Raw genomic sequence first — 26,023 nt, forward strand, 5'->3', positions numbered from 1 at the left:
AGGTTAGTGTTTCTCATAGCTCATACTGCTTTTCAGCATTGCATCCAATTTTAACTGACCAGAAGCTAAAAAAAAAAGTTCAGATTTTGATCAGTTCACCTTTAATTCCCAGGGAAGATTTCTGTCATGAAAAATGCTACAGAATCATTAATGAGCAGTTGTAGTGGAGACTTCTGTTTAATCTCCCATCCATCAGACAGCACCTTTGGCATTGCAGTGACCTCAGGCTTCCCACAACACCTGGCACTTACATAGTGCTTCACCTTCTCTAAGCATTTAATTGGCATAATAGATTAATGCTTATTGATTAGCTGACTCAGAAGGAGACCACCGCATTCCAGGTTCCTGGTGTCCCTTTTTTGCAGTACACAGCCTTTAGCTGGTGGATAGGAAGGAGCTAGTTAACCCCTTAGTGTCTGGGCTTTCACAGGTTTGGTGGTACAGGGAATTAGAAGGTACCAAGTGACATTCACATGAGTGATAAAAAGGAGACTCACAACTTAAATAACCTCAATATTAACTATACTACATTTCTACAAATAATATCAAAGAAACAGTGTCCAGCTGCTTATTTGATTTAGGATTACTAATTTCTTTTCCCTTGGGAAAAGAAATTCATTTGGGAGCATGCTTCCTCTCCCATCCCCTGAGCCTGCCTAAGGCCCCCAGGCCCAAACACATCAAAATGCCAAACCCCCCCAGTAAATAATTACAGAAGTCTTCCAAAGCTCCAAACCACTGAGAAAAAAAAAAAGTGTCCCTTGCCACTGGGCAGGCAGGAGCACCATCCCCATCACAGGCAGATGTGCAACGAAGAGCAACAAAGCCAGTGAGGTGTGGAGCACACATCCTGTGAGGAACAGCTGAGGGGGCTGGGGGTGTTTAACCTGGAAAAGGAGAGGCTCAGGGAAGACCTAATCACTCCCTACACCTCCCTGAAAGGTGGGGCTCAGTGTCTTCTCTCAAGGGACAAGTAACAGGGCTAGAGGAGATGGCCTCAAGTTGTGCCAGGGAAGGTTTAGGCTGGATAACAGGGAAACATCTTCAGAGAAAGAGTTGTCAGGCATTAGAACAGACTGCTCAGGAAAGTGATGGAGTCACCATCACTGGAGAGATTTAAGAGACATGTAAATGTGGTGCTAGGTTTATGGTTTAGTCAATGATCATGGTTGAATTGTAGACTTGGCAGTGCTGAGTTAGCAGCTGGACTTAAAGATCTTTCCCAACCTAATTGATCCTATGATTCTGTGTACCTCTACACAGGCACCTCGAGGAAGCACAGAAAAGCTGTTTGGAATGTCCGGGCTTCCCTTTTTTTCAACAAAACATACCAGTGTCCTCCCTGCAGACAATGAGCACTGCTCTTAATGGGTAACCACCAGTTTAAGAGAAGGCTTAGCAAGCACAAATGCTGCCTGTAACAAAACACTTCTGGGCAGAAATAATATTCTTTAACACCTTCTTTGGCTAGAATTTAATAAGTGTGAAATCAATGTTATAATCAAACGTAATACTCATTTCCTAGAATAATCCTCTGACACAGCACTTGCTATTTCAGCTGATTAGTAGCATTGTTCAAATAATAGAAATTCCTGATCAGTAACTCACAAGTCCAATGCAAGTTTTTTATTGTAGCCTAAGGCAGTTACTTCCCTTCATACTACATGTTCACAAGTGGATAAACACTTGTAGGAATTCTTCTGTTGCCATCAACTTAAACACTGTGTTCTCCCAATGGATAAATAGTGGCTGATTAAGCTGTTGATACCTAAGCACCAATAAGTTTGTGATTAACAGCAAGACCTGTGCTCTTAAGGCCTGGTTTTTATTTTACTTTTCATACTTCAATAGGCAGGAGCAGAGAGGGAATCTCAGACTGCAAAACTCAATGAGGGAATGCAGGAAAGTCCTCAGGCAACAGGGATGGGATGCTGACGGTGCTAGGTGAGTTCTACAGGTGGAAAACATCTCTCTTCAAAAGACTCACTGTCAGACACGATAGTTTTCAATAAAGAGATGAAACTGATGGGAGGTTTTCTTTCTGCATTTCTGCCTGCTTTTGGCAGAGCAGACCTGTGTGTGCATGAAGGAGTTATGACTTGACAGCAAGTTGTAAAGCTTTCCCTTCTTATCAAGGCAGAGCAGCTGAGACAGCCTCTTCTGTAGTTGGCTTTTTAATTGAAAGATTAGAAGTTCTCTTATGCAGTTTGCACGAAACACAGCATTTCAGAGAGGTCACCCAAGGTCCGTGTTCTGATAACTCCAGGGGTGGAACTGGCAGGTGCCAGCAGCAAGGGGAGAGGACAAGCTCAGGACTGTCCCCAGCAGGCCAAAGTGAAGAGTTTGGTCAAGCACCCCCATCTCAATTCAGTGCCCCTCAGGGGTTGTTGGGCTGGAAAAACCCCAAAACCAGAGTCCTTCCCTTTCATCCCCCAGTGCCTCGGCTCCCCAGGGTCAGTGCTGTGGGACCAGCTCACAAATGTGTGCAGAGAGCACACATTAAAGGAGCTCAGCCTGGGACTGAGCCCAGCCCGAGGGCCAGGACTGATGCCTCCAGGGGGGTTTTCCAGGGAGGCAGCAGCTGCAGCTCCTACCTGAGGAAGGAATGACTTGAAAAACAGTGGAGAGGACACCTTGGCATCATTCTCAGTGGGATTTTGATCATGCACCTTGAGCTCCTGTTTAGGCCATCACATTTCATTCATTTAACTTATCTCTGACTCCTGTATCCCACCCAGGGAAACAGCAAACATTCCAGCACTGCTGCCCAGTGGAAAAGAGCTGGGAGACATCTCCCAGCAGAGCAAGAGAGGAGCTTCATCCTGCTGCATCACTCTCTCAGTCCAGCTGCTCCTGGCACACCACAGCTGCCCCACATCCTGGCAGGGAACAGCAGGGACACCTAACCAGCCCAACATGGGTACAACACATCTTGTCAGTTTTCTGTGTCACAGAAAATACCCACAGCCCTTCACAGACTGATTTGGAGTCAATTTTCAATCACTTCCAAGGTGGGGTATGCAAAAATCCAGGCCATAAAATCCTGGTGTCTACTTGCATCACAGATAGCAGAGGCATCTGGCAGCACCCTGGGAAACAGGAACCTACAATAAACACCTTCTCCAGAAATGGTCCCTGTCAAAATAAACAGATGCACATTCCCACTTATTATTGCACTGCCATACACAGCCCAAGACTTATTTCCAGACTCAAATGGTTCATTATTGAGGAGAATAAAAAAGGAAATGAAGACAGAGTCACTAAAGGAGAGCACCTTGAGTGAACATCCTCTGCTTCATGTTTTAACACCTGAGAGAACAACACAAACCTGGCCCACTAGAGTAGCTCAAGGATCCCTGGCATCCTGTGCATGAAGACACAATTAGAGTAAATAAGACAAACTTTGTTTTCCTTGACATATTTGAAATAAAACTCCATTAAAATGGGAGAATGTAGATTTTTTTTCCAGCTGACAATCTATTTATGTTTTGTTTTATTTAGGCTTAAAAAACCCCCTCTTTTTAAGCCTTGCACAACTCATCCATCACCCATCTGTCCACCTTGCACCTCATTATTTATTATTCAATACTCAACAAGCTAGCATGCCAGTCAAGATTTTCCCTGAAGAAAGCTGGCATCTAGACAGACAGCAACTGCTATCAAAATGTTTCTTTTTGATTTCTCTGCCCTCCCTCACTCCATCCTCTGTGGTGGGAATAAATACGAAACCTTTAAAGTAAATAAAACACTTTTTAATGAACCAGTAGAAGCAAGAGGAAAAACAAAACTAAACAGAAGTCTGTTTTCTTTAGTCAGACTTTATCAGTGCTCCATTAAACCACCCTTCTCCTGATTCCTTTCATCCTCCTGAGTTCTCACCCGTAAGAGAAAATCTGCTCTCGGACACATGCAGGCTTCTGGATACAAGGCACATCTGTTGTTCAGACCTCAGGCCCAAAGCAGAACTACAGCCATGATGCTTCTTTTCCAGGCATCCCTCTAATGAGATGATTTAGCTGAGTGGATGCTGGAAAAGCAGTTCTGTAACCCAGAAGCCTCATCTCAGCTGTTGGCTGCCCAAGCCAGGGAGCCAGAGGTGCTGCCAGGGCTGGGTCCATCCCCTCCAGCACCACCACCACCTCCCACGGGCACAGAGGGAGCCTAAAGGTCACTGGAAATGCAGCCTCTGTTCAGCAGGGACCGCCGGCAGGTCCCCCTTAATGTCAGGGGGAGTCCCCAAAAGCACCATTTTGCTTTATGACCGGGCTATGCTGGCAGCCTCCAGTCAGTTTGGCTCTGCAAGCAGGTTTCCAGCAAGAATTCCCATCACACTGCACCCACAGCGCTGTCCAGGGGCACCTGTCCCAGTTGTCTCCAGGTGCCAGGGCAGGCACACACTCCTGCTGCCCCCAGGTGTCCCAGCATTTGTGCTGCCTGCTTGGCTCTTGGGTCCACAGGCTCTGCCATGCGTTTAAACCATGTTCAAGGATATCAGCCCTGGACTTGGATCCTCACCACCCAGTGCACTGAGAGATAAACACACAGCTGCAGCTCCCACCTCCTCCTCTATTTTGGGATTTGCAGAATAATTTAACAGTGGGCACCCCTCCCAGCCTGAGGGTTACAGCCCCACAAGGCAGCTCCATTTAGAGCCTTGCACTGTTCCATGTTAAAACACAAACCTTAGAAAGAAAATAAAACCCCAGATCCCTCTGAAAATCAGGCCTTTTCCTCCACACTCTACCAGACAGAGAACAACCTTGTGGCAAAGGCACAAAAGGGTAAACAAAGTGCCTTCTTCTCCATGATAACACCTTCCTATTTTTGTATCTTGTATTAAATAACATCCTCCTTTATAACACTCCAAGCAAGAAAATTTATCAGGAAAAACATAAGACAGAAAAGGTGAGATATTTTTTTTCCCCTTTCTTATCTCAAAGTTTCCTGCCTGTCAGTGTTTCACACATTGGCTGATGTGCCTTTCATGTAATACATGAATATAATTTATGCAGGAATGTATCTGCAAGTGCATGTGTTAGGGGGCTGTGTCATGTTCACGCATAGGGGCACCTCTGTGAGGGAACAGCTTACACAGAGCCTGTGTGAATAGCTGGGTTAGGTGATTTTGGGGGAAAGCTCAGTTAGTTTTCTGGACTGACACTTCTCCAGAGCCAGGCTCTCAGTGCTCAGGTAAAGCACAATTTGGGAAGGAAGCACACATCTGTGTGACACAAGCTGGGATTTGGGACGGGAGATCACAAGTGGTGACTGCCACCCTCAGCTGCAGCTCAGGAGCTCCAAGCATGAGATAGTCCTGGCACATCCAGGTAAGGCATGTGCCAAAACACAAATACATTTTTTACTCACTCACCAGAAGGAAAAAGAAAAAAAAGAAGGAAGGGATAAAAAAAAAAAAACCAAACCAAACTCAAAGTTTGGGATTGGTTTGTTTCTTCTTTTCAATATCCAATGCTCCCCTTCCCAAATGCTTCATTTTTATTTTGTATTCCAGTAACTTACACCAGTAACATAATGTCCTCATTCCCAAAATTCATTATGATCATTAAGGTTTAAAGCCCACTCAGCAGTAAATGGAGACAAGGAGAAAATGATTTCTCTCTGGTCACACTACAAGGGGGAGGGAGAAGCCCTGGGCACCCAGAGATGCACACACAGCTGTACCAGCCCTGGAAAAGCACAGCTGCACCTTCCTCAGCCTCCCTGGCTGAAGCATCAGATCACCTCTCTTACCAAGTACCTGATAATGCTTTAAAATGTCCTACAAACAGAGCTTAGCTCCACACACATGCCCAAAGTGAAATCTGCTAGGGAAATGGTCTTTTCTAATATCTGGTCTCCAGAAACAGCATAATCTAAAGTGTCAGTTGTTTCATAAATACTAACTAGCAAGACCTGCAGTTGTGGCTGGGTTTTTTTATGAATCTGCTTTACTCCTTTAGCTGCTTACTCATTTGCACTTACCTTTTAGTCTGATCATGTAAAAGGTTTTGGAACAAGTACAGAGGAAGAATAAAAACATAATGGTTTCTCACTGCTCGAGGGCATAACTCTAATTAAAAAGAACATTCTTGCTTTTAGCACCCAGACTCCTCTCTCCAAAACCTGAACTTTGACATTTTCAAACTGAGATTTAAAACAAGAAAATAATTCTCAGTGCCACGAGGAAGGACTGCCTGCATCGTACAGCGGGAAAGGGGAGGGATGAAGAAGAGAGAGGTTCAAGGCTAATAGACTTATCAGGGAATTGGAGTCAGGAAAATGCAGATTTGCTCATCAGCGAGACCCTGGCTCGGCGCAACAGCTCTGAGCAGTGCTGGAGTCCTGCACCTACCTGGAGGATGCGCTGCTCTCTCTGCTTAAACCAGGATGGCACAAATACACCAGCCCTGAACAGGGGATGCTCTCTGCCACCAGAAGACCTTCCAGGGCCAGGATCAGGGCCAGAGTTCCCCACTGGCAGAGGGGCTGTAAGGATGTCTGTGCTTACAGGGCTTGGTCCCAACTTCGCAGCTCAACAACCAAGCCTCAGGTGTTCCCCTTAACAAACTACAGCTTCACACTTGGGATGGCAGAAACAACATTGTATTCCAGCTGCAAACACATCCCACACACCCTAATCCAGCCCTTTACCCTCTCCCTGCCCCTCTCTACAGGTTTAAGTCATCGAGTGAATTGGCAGAGCAAAATGGAAATTGGCAACACACGCTGCTGAGTCACAGGTGTGGCAAAGCAGCACCTTCTTTACAGGATAGGTTTTGCTTACAGCTCCCTTTACTCCTGAGATATATGAATTATAAATCTTAAGAATATTTTAAATGTGTACTTTATAATTAGCTTCTTCTAATCAGCTAAAAAACATTCACTTATGGATTAGGACTGGGGAAAATAAGGAAAAGTGTAGAACTCAGAAGGCAAGAAGACAATAGACACAAGATCAAGAAATGAACAAATGAAATTTTTCAGGTTAGGAATCAGGAGTCATTGAAACGAGCAATTTGGAAAGGCGCATTACAGTCACAAAATTGATAGCAATATAAAATTAACTTGTACTACTCTATTTTAACTTCAACACATTACACACCACAGTTCATTTCCTCTTGTAACAATTCAATCAAGAAGCAATTAAATCATTATCACCTCCATCCAATATTAGTATTAATTTTATTTTAAACATCAATATAGAGGAAACATTTACCAACAGCAAATAAAATCCCACACATATATGGATTTCTGTGCTCAAAATCAGCTCATCAGCTAATATGAACAGATGAGTAAATAATTCCAGTGGTTCATATCCGGCACATATTCCTACAGAATGCACCTGCAACTGCTCCTAATGTGGCAGAGATGGAGGGATGTACAAGGGAGAAATCTGCACCCCCATGGGCCAGGCTACCCAGTGCAGTGCCCCTGCAGGAAAGGAAATTCTCCATAACTCAGCATTAACCTGACTGGCAGAAGCTCTGAGCCTGCAGTGCAGAGCACTAATGAGTGCCATCAGAACAGCACATGTGCCCATAGAAACATTTGTACGAGGAGCATCCTTGTGATAGGACATGCTGGAGAACTCAGGAGCAGCTGTAGGATAATTTATTTTTGATTTGGAATCCTCATCCTGCATAATAACATTAACTAGCTTCTTAGTGATTGACCAGCTTCATCCATCAGATGTTTCAAAGGAAAATGAAGCCACTCTGGAAACATTACTATAGGCAGATTTTATTCCCCTTTACTTTTTTTTTTCCTACAGGAAAGGAAATAATTTTTTTCAGTCTTCATTTGCAACACCAAAAATCCATCTGCACACGGATGAAACCTTGCAAAGGGCTGGCCATGGACACAAGGCATCAGCCCAGGAACCTTACAGAACTACAGGTCCCAGACTTTGACACAGCAGTGAAGGAAGAGGGGAGATATGGACCATCCTCTCCACCAGCACTGGGCTGGCTTAGAAAAGCTTTTAATTGTGTCCAGCAGTAATGTGTAATGAGAACAGAGGCTGTGCCAGCACACACAGAGGGGTTTTCCAAATCATTTAAGAGTGATTTAGATTCTGGGAAAAAAAGCTCCAAACCTCAACTAATTGTTAACTAAGATATGGTCCAATTTCAATTATTCTACTGATTGATCTCTAAGTGATAGATTTTCAAAAGGACCTATTAACGAAAAGTGTCCAGTTCCCATTAAAATGTAATGGGATTGATACCTAATCTGTTCAGGCTCCTTGGAAAAATCCAGTTTAAATTAATCGGTGGAGAAGCTTTGTGCTTTCCAGTTAGTAGAATTTACTCTTGCACTGCATAAATCTGATGAGTGCTAAATAAGATGCTCCTAAAGCATCTGTCCATATGTCTCTGCCCTGGACAACACCATCCATTCTAATCCAGTTCTGGACTTGGGCAATAGAAACCCCCTAATTTCCACTAACCATATGTTAGCTTTGCCATATGGAAAAGAATATGCAGTGATGAGAGTGGTGACAGAACCAGATTTCTTCCCATATGTAATCTAGAGTATGACAGTCCCTCCAGAGGAGAAAAAGCCAGGTACAGCCCGTGTATGTCCTGCAGTGAGAGCCCAAGTTGCCTAGCAAACACACTGAAAAAACTCTTACACAGAATTTTCAAAAGGATGAATTATCTGCATAATTATTTTGTAGTTGTATCCAGATACAAAAGCTTGGTTGTCTGCCATGAGCACTAAGACTTCAAACTGCAAGCAAAAACCCTGATTATTTGGTATTACTGAGAATGCCACTCTTACAGAAATTCAGCAGTGTCTTGATGGGGTTTTATCAGCATCTCAGAAAAAAATGGAGTGTACTGTTTAGATGAAAAAAACACTTCATGGTTTTGAATTTGTGTCCTTCCAATGTTAAGGTGCTGCTAATAGGCACCTTTGGTCTGATGCAGGTGGCACAGGGGGGACAGAGTGAATATTTGCCCAGCAGAACTTGGGTTTAAGTCACAGGCAGGAGTCCAGTGATGGCAGTGTGCTCCCCCTCCTGCCCATCTCCTCACCGACTGAAAGCTCTGCCAGCAAGGCAAAAACCCCAGAAACACAGGGAAGAGATTTGGCAGGTCCCCAGTTGTTCAGCTCAGCTGTTCATCCCCTCTGTCCCACCTCATCAGGCTGTGGAAATGGCTTTTCCAGACCAAGCACAAGCCTGGGGATGTCACACCTGGAGTGACACATGGGGATGTGTGACATGGATCCTGGTGATCCTGACCTTGGATTTGCTGAGGCAGACCTCAACCACTGTGCTCAGGCAGCCCTCAGGGAAATGAGAGAGGCATAAATTACCTCCTGTGCTGGGCTAATTCCTTCCCTCTGCAAGGAAATCCACATCTCCAAATAAAACAAATCTTCCTCCTTCCTTCCATGGTGTCTCCAAGCAGATGTTCATATGTTCCCTATTCTGAGTGCTGGAACAGCCCAGAAAGGTTATCTAATTACAGAAACAATACTTATTGGATGCACTAATGCTTCTGCAATTTTAATAGCAATATGATAGCTAGGATTTATATTATTTTCCTTTTCTGATTAATTATTTACATAGAGACAAGCATAGATTATTAAGTACGTGTGCGCTGTGCTAGGCTGCAAAGAGATTTTTTTAAAAAGAAAAGGGAAGAAAGAGACTCTAAACTTTTTTTTGGAAACAATCATCCAAGTGCTGTGATATCCTGTGATCCAGCAATTTGCATTTAGGCTCTTGGGACATTGGTGCAGAGCACAGTTTTGATCCAGGACACTACAGGTAATGTTGTGACTTCCCAGTTGGGTAGCAAGCTGCAGTGGGGAGAGAAAACACTGATGTCAACACATCCATCCAGGAAAGCTGTGTTCAGCCATAAGCACAACCAAATGCCTCAGAGGACTGCATGGCACTGGGAAACATCATGAAATTTGGGTTGTTTTGCAGTGACTGCTCACCTGTTCCCCATGTAATGTGCCCCAAAGGTGCTAACTGGAATCAGGAGAAAATTTAGGGACAACCAAATCTTCAGAAACAGACATCTGTCATCTGCCCAACCCATTTCAAAGCATGGCCATGAGGTTCTCAAGTAGACTGTACTCTGGTGGAAGCACACATTTCCCCTCTTTTTAGTTAAAAATGCTCCAACATCTGTCTAAAATGTATAATATTTTCCTAAGATCAAGTAATTCTTGGAGATTTGCCCCAATATACTTTAACAGACATGGTGGATCATTATTGCTAAATGGCAACATTAAGCCTGGCCAGCTATTCAGGTGGGATGATCTCATTTTCAATATTTCATTAAAAACATATTCAAATTAGCTTAAGACACTCTTAAGGCTGTGGATAAAATTCTGCCCTTTACAGAAAGCTGAAAACCATGGCCACTGCACAACCATTCAGCTGGAAACACAAATCTCTGTTTAACACCTGTGCAAATTCCCCCCCATTTGTTGATCATTCTGCCTACCAAAAAGCACTTTGCTAACTTTCTGCAAATCCAGATATTTCTTTGAAATGGTGTTGTGGTGCGGTGGTAAAATTAATGAGAGGAAACTCCTAAGGAGGAAAAAGACAAATCTTTATGCTTATGTCATTAAATTAATTTGGCCTGGAAAGAAATTAATCCTATCAAGTTTTAATCAGGTGGTGACTTTGCTTTGATTTGTGAATAACAGTTTTAATAAAAGATATTTCACAGAACAGAAGAATCTCTAGTGCAAAATGCCCCACAGTCTCCTCCTCTGACTGGGAATTGCTGGTCATTAAAAAAAGCCAAAGCCAAAGCAGAGCTATCACTACTTACCTCATCTGCAGCCATGAAAATGTGAGTGAGAAGTCAGAGGAGAGGGGGAAAAAAAGAGTCCTTGGAAAAAAGGGCTGGAAAAGATAAAATCTAATTAGAGTGACTCTAATTAGAGTGACCACCCCTCATAGGAGGGAACAAAAGCAGGAGTCCATGAGCCTTAGCAGGGCATGCAGTTCCCTCTCATATCAGCTTTCATGGTATCGCAGGTGGATTAAGTAAATCACTTCAGGCATAAATTTACCATAAAAGATTCCTCCTTTCCCAGGCAGGACCATGCAGCTGAAGCCAATCCAGCAGCCTGCTGGATCATGGGCTGTGCAGTGGCAGTGCAGGGAAGGGTCCCTGCCCTGTCCCCATGTGATGCCCTCCAAGTGGTTTGAGGACAGAGAGATACAAGAGACCCCTCCTAATCCCTGCTGCTGGAATCCAGATGTGCCACCCTTGCAGCTCCCAGACAGGAACCTGGGGTGACAGCCCATGTCTGCATGAACAACAGCTCCAGAAGAGGAGGAGGTTTGGGAACAGAAATGCGCATGTGTCACACAGCTCATAAAGATCATGGCTTAGCAGTGGGGTTATTCCACAGCCACAGAAAGAGCCTTGACCCAAATCAAAGGTGGCAGAAACATGGATCAAGGATAAACCTCATCTTCTCCAAGAGCTAAAAAGAAACCAGACACTCTGGGAAGGATCAAGAATGGGGCAGATTCGTGTGTCTGGGAATTGCAACAATCTCGGTACCTTTACAGCCTTGGGTGCTGGGGAAGGTGACAGACCAGAGGGAAAGCAGAAACACTCATGGATGGGAAGCAGAACCACTCTTGAATGGACCCAGGTGCCTGTGGTGTTTGCAGTCATGCTGCAGCCCTGTGAGCACCGCAGCAGCATCTTCCTTGTGCCAGGCAGCCCTGCTCCCTCAGCCTGCTCTCCTGGAGCAGCATGGGCTGGGAGCAGGCACCTCTCTGCCTGCCAGGAGCAAAGGCAGGTCTAGAGAGAACTCCTGCCCTTGCTATTTTCTGGTGAGGACTCCACAATAGAGTAAATCTCAGGTAGCAATGAGCCCTGCTGCGCAGGGAAAAGCTCAGTGTGACTGAGAAACCCTTCCATCACGCTGTCACAGAAAGCAAGTTCCCTGGGGCTTGAAGGAAGGCTGTGCCTTAAACGATTTGCTCTTTAATGGGCTTTTTCTTTGCAATCAGCATGTGAACTTTGAAAAACTACCGGTTTGGTTTCCAGAGTGTGCAGTCCTGAGCCCACGGAACCCACGCAGCTCGCTGCTCCCCCCGCGCTCCAGCCGCCTGATTGGCAACCCTGCCAAGAGAGCCTCCCTGCAATTTCTGCATCATGTATTGTATTAAAAATAATATGCTGCTGATTTTAAAAAGAGTTTTAAAAATTATTCCATTGGAGCATCACCTTGCTAAAAGCTGAAAAATATGTATTTTTAGTAACAGAAATGTGAGAAAAGAACAAAGTCTGGAACAGAGCAGTTTGGCCCAGATGAGCACGGCAGACCCAGAGTCAGATGGGATCCTCAGGAACCAGAGGGATTCATGGTTGAGTAAAGGATCCTTCAGGGCCAGTGAGAGTGGAGGATCAGGCCTGGCTTTGTTCTTACCCCTCTCTAGAGAGAGGACAGGAGTGATCTTGCTTGTAGAGCAGCACTGAACATTCTCCAGTGCAATGCACACACTGCACCAGGAACTGGGCGGCTCTGCAAGACCCAGCTTCAGCCAGAGAAAAGGGCAGCAGCTGGGTGGGATGTTCAGGGAGGAGAGTTCTTACTGCCTGTCATCCCTGCCCGAAGCCCCCTCAGAGCCTGCTGTCCCTGAGCAGTCATGTTTTGGGCTCCAGCACACACCTAGGACAGGACAGGACAGATGTTGTCCCCCAGGTCACACGTGGAGTCTCCAGTGGACCAGAGCACTGAGCCAAGGCACCATCTGTCACCTTTACAGCCAGACCAATCCTATTCCCCTTGTGCCCTGCATCTCCCATGATGATTTCTTCCTGGTCTCTTTCTCCAAGGGCCCAGTTGCCATCAGCATGTCTCATCCTTTAGGAGAGATGCAGAGGACTGAGGCTGAGCAGCAGCCTCTAACCCCTTCTCCTGAAACAAGCTTAGTCTTTGTTGCACTGTATTTACTTCTGTTTTCCAAGAGTAGGGAAAAGCAAACAATGTAGAAAACCTTTAATTTCACATTTTTCCCAGCTGGTAAAAATGATAGCTGGATATGCACACATCAGTATAATCGTCTCCTAAACAAATGGCACAATGACAAACCGAGGGGGCGGGGAGAGGGGGAGCAGAGCACAAGCTGGTGTTTTCAATTTAGAAAGTATGCATTATTTACACTGCCATTATTCCACTCAATTTGAGTTCACGCTTTAGTCCTAATTTCAGTATAATCAAAGTCAATGAATATTTAATCAGCATTGCTTCCAGAAATTGAGTAATGCCATTAACATAATGTCCCCAGGACTTCAATGCCGATTTTCCTCAAAAGCATGGGACTTTCACTCTTCCTGCCCTTCCCCCCATCACTTTAACCAGTTGATGTTCTGAACCCCACCTTTGCTGGGCTTAACAAGGTGGAACCCGCCCAAAATGAAGTGAATGGGAGCAACACTTCCCAAAAGCAGAGATGTATCCCCACCGATGTTGAACCAGCCCCAGAATAGGTAATAAAAGTAGAGCATTTCCCCTCAATATGGCTCAGTATGGATAAGCATCATAATAACAATAATCCATTTGCACTTCTGGAGCCCCTTTCAGTGGAGGAGCTCCAGTCATTCTGCAGGCATTAATTAATGCCTCCCACTCCCCTGCAAGGAGGGCACTTATTTGTGTGATAGCTAATCTACAGATAGGAAAACTGGAACGTGGTGAGGTTAAGTGCCTGGTTTACAGTCACCCAGGAATCCAGTGGCATTTGGGCAGAAGTCTGGAGCTCTGACTGCCTCCAAGCTTCCTTCCCTAACCAACAGACTGTGCTGCTTCACTAAAATGAGATCAAGAAAAGCAGCAGTTCCTATGAATATTTATGAACAATACAAAATTACAGCATAAAAAATTGTACAGACATTTCAGAGCTGCTAAGTGATGGCTCCAGAGCTGCATCTCTATGTGCACAGAGCATTCAGCAGTCAGTGCACACATGCCCCCTCCAGTGGGGCTGCATCTAATCTATCATCTTTTCTAACATGACTATCACTGTAATATCTCAGCAATGCCTTCAGCTGAAGACCTATCACAGCCTTCCATCTATCTGAGCTGGTTTATAAAGCTTTTCTCCATAGTGCTGGAAAATCTGTGGGGCATGTGTTTTAAAATATTGGATAAATTCCCCACTTTCCCTTCTGTAAGTCTAGATAGAGCTTTAATGCAACCTTTATCAGTAATGAACAATCTCTTGCTCTCCCATAAAATTAGAATTAATCCTTTCTTAGGTCAATAAGGAAGGACCAAAGTTCAATTTTGTCCACACAACACATACAGTTGGGAAGTCTGAGGTTACATACAGAAAGTACTTAGAAAGTTATTATAACCTGATTTTTTAGAGGGTTTTGATAGTTTAGGATCATCACACTTTCATAAACTCTTCCATGAGCAATTTCTTATTACATATCAGCTCACTGGTCGCCTAATTTGCAAATCTATCTGTTCTTCTCAGCAGGTTCCAGCATGGCACAGGCTCACCTCAGTGCAGGTGTTCTCTTCAGTAATGGCATTAAGGATCATTTTTCAACTGCTGAAGATTTCTGAGTTGCACAGGTGCATGTGGCATATGGAAATTTTCATTCCCTACCTCTGAGAGTGATCTTCAAAAATATTTTTTCTAAAAGTTCCCAAAGCTGTTCAAACTCAAAACCAGTAATACCAATATGTGCTTATTTTGCTGAATTACATCATGGTTGTAACCAACTCAACTATAGTCCTGCTGGCCTGACTGTGCATTTAGGCTGAGGTTGGCAAAGATAAAGTAGCACCCCACAAATTTACACTTCAGCTCCATGGAATTACCCTGATGTGGGTAAATATGATTATATTTACAATTTTATATTTGCAATCATTTAAAAAGCCTCATTATTGGCTTGTGTCAAGAGTTTGCTCTTGGAGATGGAATGGAGAAAATAAATGGTGCAGATGGAACAGAGATGGAGGAGTAAAGCCTGTGCCTGCAGAGGGAATGAGGAAAGACTTTGTTGGAGTAAGAGTGGGGAGGTATTTGTTATGGTCTGGAGAAAGGTAGAGACTTGCTCAGCTCAGGAGCTCAAGTCAGCAGCAAAGAATAGCTTGTACCTGTCACTGGCATCATAGAATCAAAGCCCCCCTGCAATCTCAAGGAAAACACTTCTATGAGCCCAGGTAGCATTTTTCCAACCTATCTTGTCCTTAATAACAAATATTTTGAAGCCAAAAGATTGATGGTTCTGTGGAAGCGACATATTCTGCTGTCTCTCGAATGAAGTTGTCTCAGCCATGCTCCACCAACACCCCCTGACACCTCCCATTTATCCTAATGGCTTTAAACACTAACCTCAGCAGACACCACTGCCACCCTGGCTGAGAGGGAGCAAACCTGGCACCAGCAGCCTTTCAGCAGAAACAGGAATGAAACTTGAATGTCCTGCCCTGGAAAATCCCACCTTCGGCATCTCTGAATGAAGACCAGTGGCTCTGACAACATCTAGGGGTACTTTCTTGTGAAGGGGAGCAAAGCAGTCTCACACAGGGTCTGCAGCTCACCAACACCCAAAGAAGGACAGTCAGCTCTCACAGGAAGGAAGGATTTTCACAGCCCAGCTCCTGACAGGCAGAGTAAGAGTTAAGCTGGAGGGTGGGGGAGAAGCCAGAGGTTTGCCATAACATATCATCAGTGGGTCTATTAATAGGGATCAGGTTATAACTTATTCATGAACTTGTGCACTTTTCACGCGTACAGTATGGCAGGGTAACTCAGGAACACTTATGAATGACACTACTAATGCACCAAAGAGAAAGGAAACACAGCTCTGCTGCTGTTGCACATTAAACCCATCTACTGCTCTTCAAGACCACAGCAGATCAGTCAAGAAGACATGGATACTGCTGTTAAAACATCAGCCCTCAGAGCATCAGCACCCCGCTGGGTCTGGGATGCCTTTGGCAGACACACAGCACATCAAATCTTTTCGTCTTGGGAAACTCGCGCGATTTTCCGTATGATTCCTGTCTCAGCAAACCCTTATGGGCCTTGTCAGACTCAACAGGCAGCACCTCTCTCCATGGCCATGGAGGCCCAAAGGCATTTCTCCTGCTCTTTGCAAACCCAGTGGAATTGGGAGCAATAGCCTCCGTTAACAGTTCCACAATAGAACTCAGAGTAAACTGATGCTGATAAGCTGGGCCAAAGCAAAGAGTACAAAGAGCTTCACGCCCTGAAAAACCAGCTCTGTGGTTTTTGAAGTTCACCTCCACGGTTCTGAATGGCCCTGAGGGCAGGTGAGAACAACACCTGGCACCAGGAGGTTATGGCTGACCAGGCAGCACCTGCAAACATCAAAATGGAGCTTGCAGAAATGTGAAGGCTCAAATTCCCACTGAAGGAACTGAAGACTTGTACTATGGCACAAATAATTGAGGACTTAATAGATATGGCAAAGGCAATGGGGTGTGTCAGTAGCAAGGCTGAGGGAAGAACCTAGCTATCCCTAGGGACCAAGTTTATTCCACTCACCTACACGGCTGGCATTTGAGAGATTTAGCATTTGTCACTGGTCACTGTTTTATCTCCAGTGTCTTAATTGTCTTCCTGCTAGTTAGGGCTCATTGTATGTTCTATTGATTGTTGTTTCCCCACTAATTGACTGTTTGGTAGTTGGCTTCTTTAATTGCCATCCTGAAAGGCACTGTAAATTGCCCTACATCAACATTAGTGATGGTAAGAAAACCAGAGTGGTGCAAGGAATTTCAGTATTAATACAGTGAGGAAACAACAAGGTCTTGGAATGCTCTCAGCCCATTTAATCCCCTCTCCCAACCAACTCATCCTAACCTTGTACACCAAACATTAAAGTTTTCACTTCCATGTGCTGGATTCAGGTTCTGGTTTTGACCTATATTCTGGTTCAATATTCATTAACGCAGGTGATGGATGCACAGGGCCTGCAGCACATCCTTTCCAACACACAAGTGCTTCCCAGCTCCTCCTCAAGTCACCTAAGTCTGGTCCAAGACACAGAAGTCAATGGGTATTTTCTTTAGACTTTCACAGACCTTTTGGTCCAGATCTTGAAACATTACTTCTCACAGACCTAAGGGTACAGATCAGGGACCAAGGGAGATTTTTCAAGGGGTCTAATTCCTACTAATTAACTCAGCCATGTTAGAGCCTTTGAAAGTTTGACAAAGCACGCACAAGGATTTTTAGACAGTCAAATTGTTTTACCTGGCTCAGTCCTCCAGCCCCCATATTTGCAAACGTTGTCTGCATATACCAAACTCTTAATCCAGATAACAGGACAGGATGAATCAGTCATGCAATACATTTAACTGTTCCGGAGATGACAGAAGACTACAAGAAGAAAGATTAATTAAAGACCTAGACAAGGGAAAAAAACAAACCCTTTTTTCAGAAACCATTTAGCAGTGAAAGGCACTGGGCATTATTTGAGGCTTATTGAATTCATGCTGGCTCTCTCTTTTCTGGAATAGCATCAATACTGCAATTGATTCCAGGCCTTTTCTTAGAAGAATCCCAGTTCTAATTTAATCCTATTGAGCAGCAGTCAGAAGCCCACCAAGGGAGGAATTCCACTCATTTTAGCAAAATGGCCAAGCAGTGATGGGTTAGACAAAACCAAAAGACATGCCTTTTGCCTCTCTTGAAGGCCTTTTGCCTGTTTTTGGAGGGTAACTGTCACTGCACAGTCCCTGTTGCTGCCACTGCCTACTCCCAGGAATGCAACATCCAGGACCTTGCTTGTTTTCCTATTAAGGGAACAAAAGTGCTTTGCTAAGTTTTGTGTAAAAATGAAAATGTATTTTTAAAGATGATAAATGGTCCTTTTGGTTCCTGCTGCTTCCTTTTTTCCCCCTATTCTGTTTTTTTTTTCTCCTAGGTAAGAAAAAAACCCCTCCCTTCCTGTGCAAATATTCACAAGGGAACATTTAGGTTAAAGGGAACATTTAGGTTCACAAGGGAACATATAGGTTAAAGGTTCTTTTTCACACAGCTTTTCAACCAGTCAGTACAGGAGGTCACATTTCAGCTGATGAGAATATGCTATGAAAACTTGTATGAGTTATTCCTACGTATCCTGACCTCCCTCTTAACCCTCTCACCCCTCCTAGAGGTAAGAAAAGCAGCAGAAAAAGAGGAATTCCCCCCTCAACACTTGAAATCTATCCCCCAGCCTTCTCCAAGCCACTTGAGTGGTTGTTACTGGGAGGAGCTAAGGGGGACTGTGAGTTATCCTGCCACATTTACAGGCCTTTCTTTAATTTCAGGACACTGTTCTTGAACTTTAATGGAATGATTAGTGATGTGCAGCACCAGCAGCAAGAGGAGGAACACAACTCAGGCCAGGAAAGCCTAGGGATGCAATTCCATCCATCTTTAGATGCCACATCCCCACCAATATGTGCTGTGAGCACCAATTCATTAGACTGCTGCAATCTCTTCAGTAACAGCCCAACCTGTCCCCACTGAGCAGCTTGTTAAACCTCACAAGTCAGTGCAGAACCAATTTGCTCAGGACTCATTGCTTCCCAGCACTAACCTTATTAACCTTTAGGCACAGCAAAAGGGCTGCTCATTTGCTGGAACATCTGCCTTGGATTGAGGAGTGTGTGGAAAAGGGAAGGGATCCCTCAGCAGGGCTGGCCTGTGCCAGGCTGCTGGCAGGACTCAGCTCCATCAGCCCTGGGAGAGCAGCCCAAGGGGCTCTGTCTCATCACCTGAGCACGTGCCAGGTTTAGCTGGGCTTTTTTCAGAGGAGATGGATGAAGGAGTTCTATTGCATGAGTCCTGCTGCTCTGTGCAGATGTTCTGTTTGGCTTCACTTTGCCCTTTCATCTACAAATAAACCAGCTCATCTCCCTCTCCTTCAGAGTTCTGCATTTATGTGCACCCAGGGTTAGCACTGTAGCCAAACCCAGCCCATGCCTTTAACTTCTCCTAAAACTTAGACAAATTCACAATTCTTTGGTTACCTTTCTGCCACCTCTTTTAGGAATCTGTCCCTGTTTTCCCACACTAACTTGGATCACCTTGTCTCTGAAAGCAGATTCATACTTAACAGCCTGAAAAAGAAGAATAAACGTGCACACACACACAGAAACCAACTGAATTCACATCTAATTCTAAGGAGCTGATGGCTACTTGAGGAATGGCACACTTTATAAATGAGAATATATGAAATGCCCTACTGAGAAGAGAGGACTACTCAGTATTTCTGCAGCTTTGTGCAATGCTCAGGTATTCTGAAGTATTTCTATCTTTTGACAGTTTAAATAAGACAAATTTCTCTGTCTGAAAGCCTTTAACTCTCACCTTCCTCCCAAAACAAAGGCCTGTTTTTCCCATGCCTTCTAGTCCAGTTTTATCACCTATTGCAAACCCTACAGGGAGAAACAAGAAATAGGTATTCTCCTTTAGCTGTAGATTTCATGTCCTATATGTGGTTCTTGTCAACCTTATTTAACTGCAAACTTCTTGCTGGATCCTGATCTGATAGTCCACATTATTTCCTAGCTCTGCCTTATTGTAGGAACATGAATAGAGAAGGTGGCAGAAGTTCTTAAAAATGAAAGGGAACAGAGACAATCTCTGAGAGGTTTGTATCTGCATTTTGAGGTGCCTGACAAAAGTTTGCAAGCACATTTTGCCTGTGAACAGCACACTACCCACCATGTCTGAAGGTGCCAAAAAAGCAAAACTTGGAACACACACAGGGGAAGGACTGAGTTGAAAAAAAGCCAGTTCAGGATCTATCTGCTCACAACAACCAACAAGCACATAAATGGGTCTTGCACTCTTCTTTCCTCATCTTCACTCTGTGGCCACTCTCCAAAGACAAGGCAGTGTGATGAGCCAGGGGAAAGCAGAGAAAAACACTCCTGTTTCAAGATCTCATTAACTCGGAAGCTAATAAGTGCACTGAAGCTTTCATTCCTCAAGCTGAAACAGGAAAAGTTAAGAGGGGGAAAAAAAATCTTTTAAAGTGTCAGAATTTTTTACTTCTCATCTTTAACAGTGCCTCTGTACATTTTTAATAGCTGATCCTCCACATGAAACCCTCAGGAGCAAGGTTAGGGAGCCAGAACTTACTGGAGTGCTTACATCCCCATTTCAAAACCCAAAGCCTTTCCACAGAAAAGAAGATGATTGAAAAGCTGCATGAAGTGTCTCTCCCATATAATCTAGAAGCTTATTAGCTACTTTTTGACTCTTGAGTCATTAAGGTTTACTGGCTCCATGCCTTCAGTCTCATCTCCTCTTCCTCTGGGCCAAAAAATCTTCCTTAGTTTTCCTGCCCCAGCCTTCTCAGAACTTCACCCTTCATCTCTACAGTGGAGGGGAGGAAGGCAAGGAGTCAAGGAGCTCTTTGATACAGCAGCTAGAGGGGGTCAGAGATTTAAATTCACCCAGAGGAGAGATGATTAAAAAAAAAAACCAAAAAAAAACAAAAAACCAACCACCCAGAAACAACAAGTGAGATTCAAGGCTTTGTCTTTATTTCAAGAACTGAGTCAAATGCCTGTGATCGTGACCACGGGCTCCTCCCACCTTCAGAACAAGAGAGCATCTGAACACAATCTGTAACGTTTTACATAGGTTATAGTTAGCAAAAGAGTCTTGCTTTAATGAAGAAGGGAAAGTAATCAGAAGGAAAGTAGAAGCCTGATTAATTTTTCAAGTCATCCACTTTATTAAATAAATAGAATCAATGGCTTCTGCTGAAATTCAGCAAAACATCCTTGGCATTTTGGAACATCCCTTTTAATTTCCACTGGGGGTGATTTTTTTCTCTTTCACGTGAAGTTTTTTTCTTTTTTTGAAGAATTTATAATCAAAGACCATAATTCCTCACTTACTACATGTTTATTTGCTTTCAGCTTTTTAAGACCAATGTACTTATGTCTAAAAATAATCACAAGTGCTGCTAAAAGTGCAAATAAGTTCTAAGCAGCATAGCAAAGCAATGCTCCTAAACAATAGTCAGTGTTTATAAGCAATCCTACGACGACAGATGTGATAAAGAATTAACTATTGCTTGTGCTGACTTAGGAGTTCAGATCACTACAGAGAGTTGACCCAAATCCTCTGCACAAGACCCTGGGGTATGCATGATCCCACTTTTCAGAAAGTCTCTCCACTCCAGGCTGTGTGGTAGCACTTAGCCAAAGTCAAGAAAAACTTTTAATTTGCCTAAACTGGACTCTAGTAGGCTTTTGTTTCTTTTTGTCTGCTAAAAGTGCCTCTGCTATTTAGAAATCTGATATTTAACTGGGAGCTCAGGCCAACACGCCTCAGTTTCAAGGGAAGAGAAAGGCTGAGGTACCCTTCAAACTGTGCCCTACAGATACCAGGCTGGATCTCCTCTCCTCTTCTCTTCTCTTCTCTTCTCTTCTCTTCTCTTCTCTTCTCTTCTCTTCTCTTCTCTTCTCTTCTCTTCTCTTCTCTTCTCTTCTCTTCTCTTCTCTTCTCTTCTCTTCTCTCCTCTCCTCTCCTCTCCTCTCCTCTCCTCTCCTCTCCTCTCCTCTCCTCTCCTCTCCTCTCCTCTCCTCTCCTCTCCTCTCCTCTCCTCTCCTCTCCTCTCCTCTCCTCTCCTCTCCTCTCCTCTCCTCTCCTCTCCTCTCCTCTCCTCTCCTCTCCTCTCCTCTCCTCTCCTCTCCTCTCCTCTCCTCTCCTCTCCTCTCCTCTCCTCTCCTCTCCTCTCCCCTCCCCTCCCCTCCCCTCCCCTCCCCTCCCCTCCCCTCCCCTTCTTCCAGTTACTGACATGGAAAGGGGCATTTTTATGATTGAATTCCTTTCATTTTCTTGAGGTAAACTAAAGACACCTAAACACACCCATGAAATTTGGGATCCAGTTATCTGCCTTTAGACAGCTGTAAAAACATTTGGCATAAAGATGCTGATCACACAACAGGGCAGTGCTAATGGAGAAACTGAAACTCAGGGATGCCCAGATCTTTATCTCTTAAATATCTTTGTAAAACGGAGAAAAATGCACAGCTCCAGATCACCCCAGCCCCTTGCCCAGCATGCCAGGAGCATATTGGGATTGCAATTCCTGCCAACCATGGCATTGCCCAAGCAACGACATCAACACTGCCACGAAAAGCCAGTGGTTTTGTCACAGGGAACTGAAACCTGGTGCCTGAGAAGCAACAGTGAGAGCTCAAGTTTCCATTCCAGAGTTCCCACTCCAGAGTTCCCATTCCAGAGTTCCCATTCCAAAAGCAACATGTGCCTCTGGCTCAGCTCCCTGCCCTGAAGAGCCTCCTCTGCTCTGTCCTGTGGCCACAGAGGTCACTGCTGGAGGGGGAGTCTCAGACTGTTCCTCTTAAATCAGACAGTGTCTGAAGCTGAAGAAAAGTTTTACTTTCTCTTGTGCTTTTTCTGGTTTTCACTTTGGGTCACTTCCCTTTCAGCAGCAGAAGAGGCAAGAGGATTCACCCTGGCAGATGGAGTCAGCTGCTGACAATACATTACACTTAAAATTCCTTTTAATATTCTGCTTAGACACACTGTAAAAGAAGAATGGATACCCCGAATAATTAAAATATGTTTAATTTGCATGGAGCTCAGGGCATTGTTCTGACATCAAACATCACTGTCAACCATATGTGGAATTTCAACTGCCAAGTGCTTCATTTATGTGAAAATTAGCTTAAGTGTACAAAGAATGAAAAATTTATGATTATTTCACATTTTAATAAATGCAGTGCTATGCATTAATTTAGACTTCTAAAACAATTTTGACAGTGACAAGGGAATCCTTCACAGACTAAGTGCTGCAGCGTGCCGTGTTTCACATGTCCTGCGGAATTATGTGGTGGAGTGTTAAGGCAGTTGGATTTTTATGTTTTTAAACAAAGATATTATATGACTATATCACTTAAAACACTGCTTCACTCTTCCCATGAGACGGCACAGAACCCATCAATGGCTTTCAGACAGATCAGCATCTCGTGTTACACAAAAATGTTTGCAGTGAGAAAAAAAAAAGTGCATATATTACATTGCTCAATGTAACAGGCACTGGCAACTTTCCCCAGACTTTTGTTGTACAGGAAAATCACTTGGGTGGTGACAGGATCTTCCACAAGGTGCTAAGATCTGGCACCAGTACATTATTTTTCATGTGCATCATGAAAAATATTCTGTTCTTCATGGTAAAACATGAAGCTGCACCACCTCTCATTCCTTATAGGCCATGCGAGGTTTCTCCAGGCCTAAATGGAAATCCCACAATGTTTTGGGTTCTGGGATACTCCAGACTAAAAGAGAAAACATTGGCAACACCTCACAAACTGTTCCTTCTCTTGGTCCAACCAGAAGTCCCCTTCAAATGGCACTTTTCATATCATGATCAACTTTGACTGTTGCATGACAAAATTAATAAAGCACTTCTATAAACATGTACTTATAGGATCATAGGCTAGTTTGGGTTGCAAGGGACCTTTAAAGGTCATCTGGTTCAGCCCCCTGCAATGAGCATCTTCAACCAACATCTGAAATTCTGTACAAACCCCCTGAACTCCAAATATAACTGACACAAAGAAAGAAGAGGATTTTAGCCATTGTCAGCCCACATAAGTCTGACTTTTGTGCTTTGTAAGATCTGGCATTTACAGACATGTTAAACACAGTACACTCCCCTCTCTGCATGTACTGCATGCTCAAAATCTACATTAAAAGAAGGTTATTAACACCATCCTGCCAGAGTTCAGAAAAGAGACCAAAACCAACTTCATTCTGCCATTTCCTAAGGTGGGGCTCTTTGAACAAATCTCTTTGGTGTATTTCCATTTCTTCTTTTTCTTCTTTCTTTTTTTAGTTTTTTTTAAAGAAAGCAAACTTATAAAAATGGAAATTCTATCACATAGCCTCACCTTGAGCACAGATGAATTATAAACAGGGTTTGATCCTTCAGATCCACCTAGAGCTCTCAGCATGTGAGCTTATCTAGTAACCAAAAGCAGCAAAAAGCCTTCATCCTATCTGAGAATCAGCTCTGAAAGGAGATGAGATCAGACACATGCTTTGCTATTGGCTTTCATGGCTGTTTCCTGACAGCAAAATAGTACTAAGAATAAAGAACCTTAAGACCCATTCCAGCTGCTTTAAACAGGTGTGATCTGGCAGGCACAGCTACTTCTGTAAACCCTGACTCGTGAGGCAAAATCTCCCCTTCATGGTCTGGTTACTCCTGGCCTTTGTTGCCCGAATGCAGATCTTTTCCTTGCTGCAGGAACACCAAGAGCAGCACTAACCTCTGCTAGGACAGGAGTAAACTTTTGCTCTCTGTCTCTTTGGCACCAGAAAGCTTGGCTTGGCACAGGATATGAGTAATTTTGAAAATCTGCTGGCTGGGTATTGAAGGAGCAAGTGCTGAACATGTTTATATGGCATTTTGCAGGTCCACGACCAGCACGGGGCCTTTTGGGTGAATGTGGGAATGGCCACGCTCTGGGGATGGGAGCAGACAGGACACTGAGTCCCCTGTGTGTCATAGCTGGGTGGTTTGGGTGCCACCAGCCAGGCCCAGACTGTCACCTGTGGGCTGGCACAGGCTGCTGTGATGTGCCATGGGCCTGCTGCTCTCTGGAAATGCAGCTCTGCTCAGGAAATGGAGGGAGGAAGGAGTATGCTGCTGTCCCTGGCTTTGCACAGAGAGCTGGAGAATGCTCTGGAAGACACCTTTGAGGGAAACCTCCACAGGATCTAGAGGGTCCCAAATTACCGAGAGGCCTGACAGCTCTGCAGGCCCCGTGTGTGGCACTCAGCCTCAGCCACAGGAATGTGTCTGTGAACACTTTTGAGACTGAGGTGAATCCCTGCTCCTGTAGGAAGTCACTGGAGGCAGAGCTGGTGCTCACACTGCTTCCTGCCAGCCTGGCACCACACAGGGACCAAGCGAATGCCACCTGCCTTGCTTGGCCCTCCCTGCCACTGCTCTGATGCCTCTGTAGCCCTCAGGATAAGAGTTTGCACTCATTCACTTGGCGTCTGTCAAAGAAAATGAAAATGCAAACAAGAAAATCGATGGTTGGGGTTTTTTTAACAAGTTATTTTACTGACATTTATGCTGCAAGTGCAAGGTGGTGTTTGTTATCACCGACCTACCAGGGCAGGGGAAATACTGATTGAAAAAAAACTCCCTGGAATGAAAACATCTCCATGGGCTTTACACTGGACAGTAGATATGTCACAACTTACATAATCATCTCAAGTGGGATTTCAGAAGTATTCTGCTCTAGTTATATTGCATTTCCACTCCAAATTAAAGACAATTTTAAGCATTGATTTGAATAGAGACATTTACAAGCCTCAATATTTCTCCAACACTTTTCACTAAGCTTTTGGGCAGTCTGTAAGTCAGATGAAAGTGGTATTTGCATATTTGTAAAATAGCACGTGGATCATTTTTATCTGGAGAATACAACTGAAAACTGCCATCAGAAATTAAGGGAAAATCTAGAAGTGTGCATTTAGAAGCAGGTCAGGGTCTGGTCTTTTATTTGGCTATCAATTTGTGTAGAAAACAGCTGCCTGAATTTGTTGGGGGAAAAATTTCTTGAGATTTGAGGACCACAGTGGGATGTTTTCAGCCAGATGAAATTGAGATCATTCTGGTGTTAAATATTTGCTGGAGTAGGTTAGGCCTCCAATCTAATACCAGCAGCCTGCCCTAAGGAATTGTTCCTAACTGCAGAATGTTTTGTCAAAAGCACTATCATCACATACTATTTTCAAATCAGTAACACTAAACCAGAGGACTGCAGCTGGGGTAAAGGAAAAGGCAGTGAAAGGGCAGCAAAAAAAACAGGAAAAAAAAGGAAAAGGGAGCTTGCACCAGTCAGGAGACCAAGGCAGCAGCCAAGAGAGAACTTTTTGTTTATATCAGGGGTGACCAAACCCCAAACTTGAACTTTCCCTCCCCATTTTGCAGCATCAAGGCAAGCCAGCCACACACAGTCTTGCCTCCATGGATTGAGC

General features: G+C 44.2%; 1 protein-coding gene across 2 annotated transcripts in view; it reads right to left on the reverse strand.

Annotated features, from left to right (window-relative positions):
• The window catches only part of LOC135305308 (BEN domain-containing protein 5-like), an 876,852-nt gene that overhangs the window by 261,314 nt on the left and 589,515 nt on the right, over nucleotides 1-26,023 (reverse strand). The gene's annotated exons all lie outside the window — the stretch shown is intronic.

The sequence above is a fragment of the Passer domesticus genome, chromosome 7 (genome assembly GCF_036417665.1).
Source record: "Passer domesticus isolate bPasDom1 chromosome 7, bPasDom1.hap1, whole genome shotgun sequence".
Taxonomy (NCBI): domain Eukaryota; kingdom Metazoa; phylum Chordata; class Aves; order Passeriformes; family Passeridae; genus Passer; species Passer domesticus.